Source organism: Delphinapterus leucas, chromosome 11 (assembly GCF_059928025.1).
Source record: "Delphinapterus leucas isolate spDelLeu-1000000601 "Yukka" chromosome 11, BTC_Dleu_Yukka2, whole genome shotgun sequence".
Lineage (NCBI taxonomy): Eukaryota > Metazoa > Chordata > Mammalia > Artiodactyla > Monodontidae > Delphinapterus > Delphinapterus leucas.
Genome location: NC_143139.1, coordinates 100273305 through 100283917, shown reverse-complemented (window position 1 = coordinate 100283917; position 10613 = coordinate 100273305). Strand labels below are relative to the sequence as shown.

At 45.4% G+C, this 10613-nt stretch overlaps 1 pseudogene; it reads right to left on the bottom strand.

Moving 5' to 3' along the window:
• Window positions 1–1095: 1095 nt before the first annotated feature.
• Window positions 1096–1164, bottom strand: LOC149748101 (small nucleolar RNA U3; annotated as a pseudogene).
• Window positions 1165–10613: the final 9449 nt, after the last annotated feature.

The following is a 10613-nucleotide window of genomic DNA, read 5'->3' as shown; positions in this document are numbered from 1 at the left end:
TGCTCTGCCAGGGGAAATGGGGGGTGGGGAGCTGGATGGCGGGCTGTCTTCCACTGTCCCAGGTGTGAGTGGCTGGGTGCCTGCAGAGCCCTCAGAAAAGGGCAGAATTTCTGGAAAATAGGTGCAGGGGATCCCAAGGAACGGCGACAGATGCCTGGCCGCCCTGGCTCACGGGGAAGGATTTAGAACATCTATAATCTGTGGGGAACTGGAATCAAGTGCTGATTCTTGCCCAGAAATCAGTTCAGTGGGCACGAGGTGGTGGATCCTTCAACAGAAGGGCGCTCTGTTAGTCAGGACCCACTTGGTTGCAAGCAAGATACTCACCTTGAAGTTGCTTAAGGAAAAACCATGTCAACTCATTAGACATTTTCTAGAAGAAATAAACAATAAACCCCAGGAATATGGACACGGTGTAATTCTAGGTGCTTTGAGGTCTACAGCTAATAATTCCCACGTCCTTGAGTCTATATTTTAATATTTAATTTAAGGAGGAAATCTCATCCTTTTTTAGTGCATTGTTTCAGCCAAAAGTCTAGAGAATGATGAATATTTTCATACCCATTGCTTGGTTTTCTGTGTTTGGTTTAGATGACTTTCTTTAAAAACAAAATGTTAATGAGAGAATTGAAGCATCCTATTTACCCTTCTCTAATCTCACTGTTTTGCATTTTTTTAATTTTAGAAGAATTATTTACATTCTTTAACATATTGGATTTATACATTGAAATTCATACTTCTGATCACTATTACGTTTCTGAGATTTAGATGTTTGTACCCAACTTTGATACGTTCAGGTATAATGTGCACATCCTGTGTCTCATGTAAGATCCCATTCCCTACCCAGAAGAGGTAAAGATACGACGTTGAATTCTCAAAGCTTGAGGATGTGTGTTTCTTGTTTATACCTTTAATCGACCTGGAATTTAACTTGATGTGTGATGTGAGGTGGGATCTATTGCATTTTTTTAACATCTTTATTGGAGTATAATTGCTTTACAATGATGTGTTAGTTTCTGCTTTATAACAAAGTGAATCAGCTATACATATACATATATCCCCATATCTCCTCCCTCTTGTGCCTCCCTCCCACCCTCCCTATCCCACCCCTCTAGGTGGTCACAAAGCACCGACTATAGAAATGATCCCTGAAAGTATAGTCTTTATTGCATTTTTATTTCATATGGAAAACCCAGCACCCCAAAACCATCTATTGAATGGTCATCCTCTGCCTGCTGGTGTGTAGGACCAGCTCTGTTTCACACCAACATACACAGGGACCTGTTTCAGGGCTCCTTGTCCCATTTCCCTGTTTGTCTGTCCCCACAGCAATATCATACTGTCTTCATTACTACTGTTTTACAATAAACATTGATACCTGGTAGATAAATGAAGCTGTAACACAACAGAATACTAAATGCGCTAACAGGAACCACACACATCTCTGTCCATCTTTCTAAACTGTAGTTCAATAGTGAAGATAAATATAGACATGTTTAGACAAAGCCTTTACCTCTGTGTGCTTCCTCCTGGTTAATTTCCATAGTTTTATCTTTCAGTTTGTTAAGTCTCTTTTACGCTGTCTCTGATATGGTGCTCAATATGACCAACGAGCTTTAGATTTTGCATATATGTATAATTTTTATTTCTAAGGCATTCTATTTGATTTTTCTGCAAATCTGCTTATTGATTTCTACTTTATACTTTTATGCCCTTAATCTGTCTGATTATATTTATTTATACTTTTTCAGGTTGTTCTAACCTGGTTCCTCCTATCTGCTAAGGGGACACCTGAGTGGGACCTGAAGCCTAGGAGTGAGTAGATCCCACGTGTGTGAAGGAGGAGAATTCTGGGCAGAAGGAGCAGTGGTGCCAAGGTTGAGAGGCGCGTGTGCCCGGGAGGTTCAGAGAGGAGGTGAGCACAGAGGGACAGCCAGGGGCCAGCTCACGGAGGCCTGTAAGACGAGACAGACCTTGTACTTCAATCCAGGGGAGCTGGAACACCACTGGGATGTTTTAAAAGAGGGATATGATCTGGCCAAATTCCACTCATTATTCCAGTGGCTGTTTTAATGTAATTTACAAAAAGTGCCTGACTCTGCTCCGCTGCTGTTCACTCAGCATCCCAGCCCCACTGACTGCTAGCACTTGGTTCTTTCCCTGCCGTCTGCTGTGGCAATGAGCAAGTCCTCACGCGTCTCACCTTCTTCACATACAGTCTGCACGTAGGTAATTTTGTGGGTTCTTTAATGCTTGTCTCACAACTAAGCTGCACACCCAAGAGGTCAGACCCATCTGTCTGGCCAGGGGCTCTGTAGGTCTGTCTGCTCTCAGCCTTACTGTCCATCCCCTCCTCAAACCTCCCCGCTGTGCCGCCTTTGACACCATACCCCTGGAACGGCTGCTCCGCAGGCTCAGCAGCTGGACCTCTCACCCACTGTGTGACTATGGGAATGTTTTTTCATGTCTCCACACTTTAGCGTCACCCCCTGTAAAGTAGGAACAATAACATTATGAACCTCACAGGATGCTATGCAGTTTGGGTGAGTTCTGAGAACATGGCTGCTAAGTTCTCAGTACATGATCTTGGTTCCCATCTTGCTCCCTCTGTGTCACTGCATCAGTGTGCTGGGACTGCTGGGACAGGATCCCATACATGACACCTCTTATGGCATCTGTCCAGCAAGTTTTAAAATTTTGCTGTTACTATATTTTTTAGTTATATAATTTCTGTCTGATTCTTTTTTACAACTTCTATCTCTTTGCTGAAACTTTTTTTATTATTAGTTTCAAGAAAATGTATAACTGATTATTGATGCATTTCTATGATGTCTGCTTTGAAATCTTGTCAGATAATTCCAGCATCACCTTCATCTTGGTGTCACTGTCTGTTAATTATCTATTCTCATTCAAATTGTGATTTTCCTGGTTCTTGGTAAGGTAGATAATTTTCAAGTGTATCATAGACATTTTGTCTATTACATTAGGAGACCCTGGGTCCCATTTAAATCTTTTATTTTAGCAGGCAGTCACCCTGTTTACATTAGCACACAAGTCCTGGCCTACTTTGGGAGGTGATGGTTCCAATGACAGTTTAATTTCTGGAGTTTTTGTTGTATTATTTTGGGCTGCTTGGCTTACCTGGTGCTGTTGGAGTACTGTTGGTTCCACCTGAGGGGCTGAAGGGGTTTCTGCAGACCAGCCCCTGTGTGTCTCTTGATGATGGAGGGAGGTCTCAGCATTCCCTGTCCAGGCAGTCATCGTGGGGGAAACCCTCGCTGGTGCCCCCAGGCTCCCCACTGTCGGGGTGGAGGAGGGATGTCTCAGGGCTGCGGGGACCAAGACGGCTCCCAGGCTGCACCATTTGCTTTGGTGTGGTCCCTTTTGTGCTGCCCCCAGCATCCCTGTATGTCTAGGTTGGGGGCAGCCTCAGGTCTGGTGGAGAAGGAGAGTGTCTCCCCTGCCTACTTATTTTTGGCAAAGTTCCCAATTGATCCCCTTGACAGTGGTTCTGGGATCACCTGGTGTTGTTGGAGGACTCGTGTTTGGTCCAGGGGAGAAATGAGTCTTCTGGGCCGGCTTCTGTTGCTCACCTGGGGGATGGGAAATGCCAGGGTCCCTTTCTTCTGTGGGTGAGGAGACAGGAGGCCTCCTGCCACTGTGCTGTCCTTCCCTTCCTTGGGGTCCTAACCAGTCTTCCGGCCTCTTGCAGATTTTCAGAAACTCCAGGGGTCACCTCCTGCATTATCTCCGGGTTGTAGTTATGCTGCGCAGAGGCACCCTCTCGTCCAGACCAAAGTCCTCCTTGTTTCTGTGGGCCCGTCTCTTCTCTGAGCTCTCGACTCCTTAGATACTCTGTCAAGGCCCCTCCTTCATCTCTCCTTTCCCTCTGGCTACACGTTCTCCTTGGGTCACCCGCCTGCTGATGACTCCCAAGTCCCTCCCTGCAGCCGGAGCCACAGCCTTGAGCGCTAGACATGTACATCCATCAGCTACTTGCATGGCATTTCTCATCTGATGCTTAACTGCATCACACTCTTACCTGGCTAAGCAGTACCATTGATTTTAGCCCCTAGATCCACGATGACTGCAGCTTTCTCCACCTTAGAAAACTATAGCCTACCACCCCATTGTTCTGACCCAAAACCAGGGAGGGTCATTGAATGGCATCTTCTTTGCAGCCCACACATCATGCGTTAGTGTCCCCTCCCCTCTACTCATGGTCACAGCTACGACCTCAGTCCCAGCCAGCTCCTGCTTCACTAGGCCAGCCTCCTCTCGGGTTTTTCTGCATCCTCTCTGCTCTACGGCAGCTGAGAGAATGGTTGGACGCATAAAGCACCCAGGTCACAACTCTTGTCGAAACACTCTGGTGGTTTCCATCACACCAGAAGCAGACATAGGAGCCCAGAGTTGCAGACCTGGTCCTCACTTGATGTCACCTCCTCCTTTTCTCCCCAGGTTGCCCCAGGTTGACCTCAGACTCCACAAAGCTCATTTCCAGTCCAGGGTGTCATTTCATGTTCTTTCTGTTTGCGATATTTTCCTCCAGATTTCCTGTGGCTGCTCTCCCTTCAGGCCCCAACCAACCGTCCCCTTCTCAGAGAGCCCTTCTCCTGTGGACCTGAGCCTCTACTCAGTATCTCCTCCTTCCCCACCATCAGGGACCGTCGTCTGGGGCGTTACCTAGCCTGATCTTTCCCAAAGCACAGCAAGTGCTGGACGTCCATTATTTGTTTACTTATTTAATGTGCTCATTATCCGTTTCCTCTCACACGGACCCACACCTTTGGGGTCCAAGGGCCCTGTTTGGACCGTCCACTACGGCCTCTGCTCATCTCCCACGATAAATGTTGGCTGGAGAGTGACTACAGTTAACGAGAGCACCAGGTGTGCCGGGCAGGTGGTAAGGAGCCAGGCAAGGTATCTGAGCAGAATGGCCAGCATCCTTCCCACTGATCAGTTTCCTCTCGGCTCAATTGTGAGCCTTTCCTCCAACCTTGGAGTGACCTCTCCAGTGGAGAGAAAGGGTGAGAGAAACACGGGTGAGTAGATTGAGGGGCTGGGGCGGGAGGAGACAAGGCTCAGAAAGAGCTGGCTTGGTTTCTGTTCTTACCAGACCCTGTCCCAGCGCCCAGATTTCTGGAGACCTTACGAAGTTGAGTCCCTGTCTCCAGTTGTGTTTCTAAACCACACCCAAAGGACAAGGCTCCACTCACAGGTGCCCCAGATCTGGGGGCCAGGGCTCTCAGCACATGACTGTTTTGACTTCTCCAATTCACAGACATCTGGCTAGACCAAGATCCCCACATTTACTATGGGGGGAGGTAGAGAGAAGCAGGGGGGGAGGGAAGAGTCCTGGTAGGGAGGGAAGGGAGAATCCAATAAGCAGAAAGAGACAGAGGCAGGATGGCAGACATAAAATAAGAGAAATGATTCTTAACTTGGATGCTGGCTCTGGCATGGGTTTTATAGCATATTATGAGATTCTAATGCAAACCAGTGCCTCTGGGTTTTTGGTTGTTTTTTTTTTTTTTGGTTTTTGTTTTTTTGGTTTTTGTTTTTGTTTTTAATGTAGAAAACCGACTGAATGATCAGTGTGGAGACTCATGAATTTGAACTCCTACAGATCTAGTGTTCGGGAATAGTGGGTTGTTCTTTTCTTACCTCTGCATCCCCTAGTCTTCAGTGTGTGTAGCTCTCAATGGGGAAATAATCTTCCCTTTGATTTCAAATGGTCTCTGAGTCTTTCAGAATCCTTGGGGCTGTGATAGGAAGTTGGTAAGTCATTCACTTCAGAGCCTGGCCTGGTAGATATGGATTTATAGACACAACGTCTATAAAAAAAGCATCTCTGGACCCAGAAGGACTGTGAAGTAATTTCACTGCAAAACATGGTCTTTTTCATTAGCCTCATCCATTCATTCATAAGCTATGGTATCGCAACTGTGCAAAGACCCAGCCATCCATCCCCTCATTCATCCAGGGACAGGAATTGAATGTCTATTGTGTGAAGAAGACACACGGGGCTTTGTGGAAGATGGAGGGGCAAAGGAGGCTTGCCCGCTACTTGGAAAGACCAGAAGCAGAGTTTGCAGCCACTGAGGACCGTTGCCCGTTGTGTGATTCCCCAAGTGTAAAACAAGGCGGGCACCGCTGATTATGCGAGTCTAGTGATGTACTTTTTGGTCTTGAACCTTTTCCCAATGACCCCAGCTCTTCAGGTCTGACTTCCCCATTGACTGTTGAAAATATTTGCTGCATAGTTAGGAGAAAACTACTTTACTCACTAACTTAATCACTTAAGACATATACTCAATGATTTCTATTTTTTTTATTTGATACAAAATTTCAAACCTTGTTAAGAAAGGTTTGAAAGACATATACTTAAGACATATACTCAATGATTTCTATTTTTTTTATTTGATACAAAATTTCAAACATACCTGAAAGTAGAGAGGTCTTATTTTTCACATTTGCTTCATTTATTCGTTTGTGGATTTTCCCTTTTTTAAACCTATTTTTTTTGCAAATGCCAGATATTGATTGTATCATTTCACTCATAAATGTGTCAGCGAGTATCTCTGAAAAATGAACATTTTCCTTTATAAACAAACCCCATATCACATCTGACACGATTAATAATTTCTTGCATTTTTCCAACCCACAGTCCAGACTTTTCCTGAGTGTCTGTATAGGGTCGGTTTGTTTGAATCAGAATCCAAACAAGGTTGATACATTGAATGTGGCTGTTAACTCTCCTAAGTACCTTTATTGCTCCGGCGTCTCTCACCCCCTTTTATTTGGTACATTAGTTTGTTTTAGAATTTAGATCAATTGTCCTGTATAACATGAACCAAGTGGGATTTGTCTGTTTGCTCCTTGTGGTGTCATCAGGCTGATCTTCTATTCCCCATTTTTTTGTAAATGGAAGGTTAGAGGCTTGAGTCGTTTCAGGTGTAATATTTTGGGGAAGAATACGTTATAAGTAGAGCTGCATGATCCAGGCTGCATTACATCAGGAGACACACTTTACGACCATCTTTAGGGATGTTAAGATCAGCCAGTGGTTTTAAGTGGTAGCATCTTGATCTTCCTATTATCAAGTTTACTGCCCTACACCTGATGGATTCACCCATTGATAAGCATTGCCTGGATCGATTAATTCTACAGAGGCTGCAAAACAGTGATTCTAAAAGTTCTCTAATTCCTTCTACAGTTAACAACTTATGGCTTGAATGAATAAAACTAAAAGGGACTTTTACACGTACTCAATGGTGTATCAGTACATTAATTTCTTTTTATGTGCAGTGGAGAAAGGAGCTGAGCCTTTCTAGCTCTGCATTTCCCCAAGAGGATGGATGCTCATTTATTTCAGCTCTGTCCATGTTTACCAAGAGGTAACTCTGTGCAGGGGTCTTAGGCGAGTGTCTGGAGATCTGAGATGCTTTCTGCCTTCAGGGAGCTCATACTCAGGAAGGGAGAGAGAACACAACACTTCCTTTACGCTCCACCTTTAGTAACAGAGTCCTGTACTAGGAGCAGGGTTGGCAAAAGAGAAGATATGAGCAAATATGCCTCCACTGAGCAGGAAAATTTAACAAAAGATAGGACGTGGGGGTTCACCCTTGAAGGATGAGCTGTGTTTCCAAACAGATGTGGGATGGAGAGCAGAGACCCCCTGCAAGGGCAGAATGGTGCAGAGGCTGCACGTGTGAGACTGTTCAGTGTTACTGGGGAACTCCACGTGGTCTGGATGGGTGGAACATAGAACAACCATGTAACTGACCATCCCAATCAGGACCTGCTTGATAATGAAAGGGGTCAAATCCTGGACCATCCAGGCAAACTAGGATATATGTTTACTGTGAACATTGGCTCAAAGTAGAGAATGATGGAAAATAAAACTGCAGAATTAAGCAAGGGTCAATGAAGGAGCCAACTGTTAAGAAAACAAAATTGGTGGATTGGCGTGCTTTGGCAGAATAATGCCACCCTCCCCCTGTCCCCCCAAGATGTCCATGTCCTACTCCCTGGAAACTGTGAATATGTCCAGTTAGATGTCAAAGGGCAGTTAAGGTTGTAGATGGAATCAAGGTTGCCAATCAACTGACTTTAAGCTAAAGAGATTATCCTCAATTATTGTAATCACAAAGGTCCTTAAACATGGAAGTGGGAGGCAGAAGCGGTCAGAGAGGATGTGACCATGGCAGGGAGGTCAGAGTGCGGCAATGTGCCAGGACTTGGCCCTTCATTGCTGGCTTTGAAGATGGAGGAAGGAGCCACCAGCCAATGAATGCACACAGCCTCATGGGGGCTAGAAGGAGCAAGGAGATAGATTCTCCCTTAAAACCTCCAGAGAGAGACACAGCTCTACCAGCACCTTGCCTTTAACCCAGCGAGACCCATAGCAAACTTCTGACCTGCAGAACTGTAAGAGAATGAGTTTGTGTTGTTCTAAGTTTGTGGTCATTCATTACAGCAGCCACAGGAAACTAACAAAAGGATCAACGGATGACCCTTAAATTTCATTTTTGGAAAACTAGGTGTATCATGGGGTCATTCATCAATAAAGAATCCTGTTCAAGGATAAAGATGATAAATTCAACTGTAGTACATGCAAGTACCCATTTCCTCAGTAGCCGGGTCATTGAGAATCCTGAGCTAAGCAGTACAGGCAAAGACCAATTGCCTGGATGGATCTCAAGAGATTTTTATAGTCCACTTATTGCCTGTATATCCAAACAAAATCATCTTCTTTCGGGAAAAGATTTGTTTTAGACCATGGCTTTGTAAAGAAGACTACTCCTTCTAGCCTCAAGATTGTCACATTGTCTGTTCCAGGGTGATTATAGAGATCCATTTCTCATGCCAGAGATTTGTTCCAGAAATGCACACCTGAGCCCTCATTCGGTATAGCTGACACTTGAGAGGGTAAGGAAGGCTGGTTCCATGGGTCACAGGGTATTAGGATGTAAACCCAGTGTCTCCAGCATCAAAATTTGTCCTCGTGGAATGAGTCTTGTACCAGTCAGCTCAGGCCAATTGTGCTGCAGTAACAAGCATCCTCAAAGTATCAATTGACTCGAGACAAGAATTTCTTACCCACATTGCATGCCAGCTGATGGTTTGCTGCTCTGTATCTTCCTCATTCTGGGGTTCTAGAAGAAGGAGCAGCCTCCACCTGGACTACACGTGAGCCCAAGACAGATGGAGAAGAATGATGGTACAACCACACAATGGCTTGTAAAGCTTCTGTTGGGAGGTGGAAGAGTGAATTCTGCCCACATTCCATTGTCCAAGCAAGTCTGGACCAGCCAATGTCCAGAGGACAGGGGACATGTCATCCTTTTGCTAAGGTGTGTGTGGGGGGGGCGGCCCTGGGATCTCTGTTACAACCTGCTGCAGTGTGATACGAGAATCGCAAGAGGTGGTTTGTTGTGTGTGCATTATATTTTTGGTTGCTTTGGCCTTCTTCCTACTCTCTGGTCCTTCCACCAGCCTAAATCCTCACCACTCTTGTTACCTGTGGTTGTGTATATTCAGGGAAAGATTCCTACAAGTGAGATTGCTAGATTAAAAGGCAACTACAGTAGGTACATTGAACTAGAGTGGAAAGATGCCTTAAAAATGCTTTAAAGTGGGAACAATGGCGGGAATCTCCTGCAGGCCCGTGAGTGGCCTCACAGATGGCACAACTTTCAGCACTGAGAACACATCACCAGGCACTACCAGATGAGGCACAAGAATTATTGAGTCATAGTCTCTGATCTCAGATTCACAGTTTTGTGGAGAGCCAGGGCAAGGAGATTTCTGTGGTATCTCCTGGCTTCTCAGAAGATACCCCGAGCTCCTGGGAAGTAAAGTTTCAGCCATGTGGCTGACAGGGTCTTGCTGCTCTGGCCAGGTGTCAGGCCTGAGCCTCTGAGGTGGGAGAGCTGAGTTCAGGACATTAGTCCACCAGAGACCTCCTGGTCCCTCTTAATATCAATTGGCTACAGCTCTCCCAGGGATCTCCACCTCAACACTAAGACCCAGATCCACTCAATGACCAGCAAGGTCCAGTTCTGGACACCCCATGCCAAACAACTAGCAAGACAGGAACACAACCCCACCCATTAGCAGGGAGGCTGCCTAAAATCATAATAATTTCACAGACACACCACCGGAAGCAGTCCTGTCCAACAGACAGACAAGATCCAGCCTCATCCACCAGAACACAGGTACCAGTCCCCTCCACCAGGAAGCCTACACAACCCACTGAGCCAACCTTACCCTATGGGGGCAGACAACAAAAACAATGGGAACTACGAACCTGCAGCCTGTGAAATGGAGACCCCAAACACAGTAAGTTAAGCAAAATGAGAAGACAGAGAACACACAGCAGATGAAGGAGCAAGGTAAAAACCCACCAGACCTAACAAATGAAAAGGAAATAGGTAGTCTACCTGAAAAAGAATTCAGAGTAATGATAGTAAAGATGATCCAAAATCTTGGAAATAGAATGGAGAAAATACAAGAAACATTTAACAAGGACCTAGATGAGCTAAAGAGCAAACAAACAATGATGAACAACACAATAAATGAAATTTAAAATTCTCTAGAAGGAATCA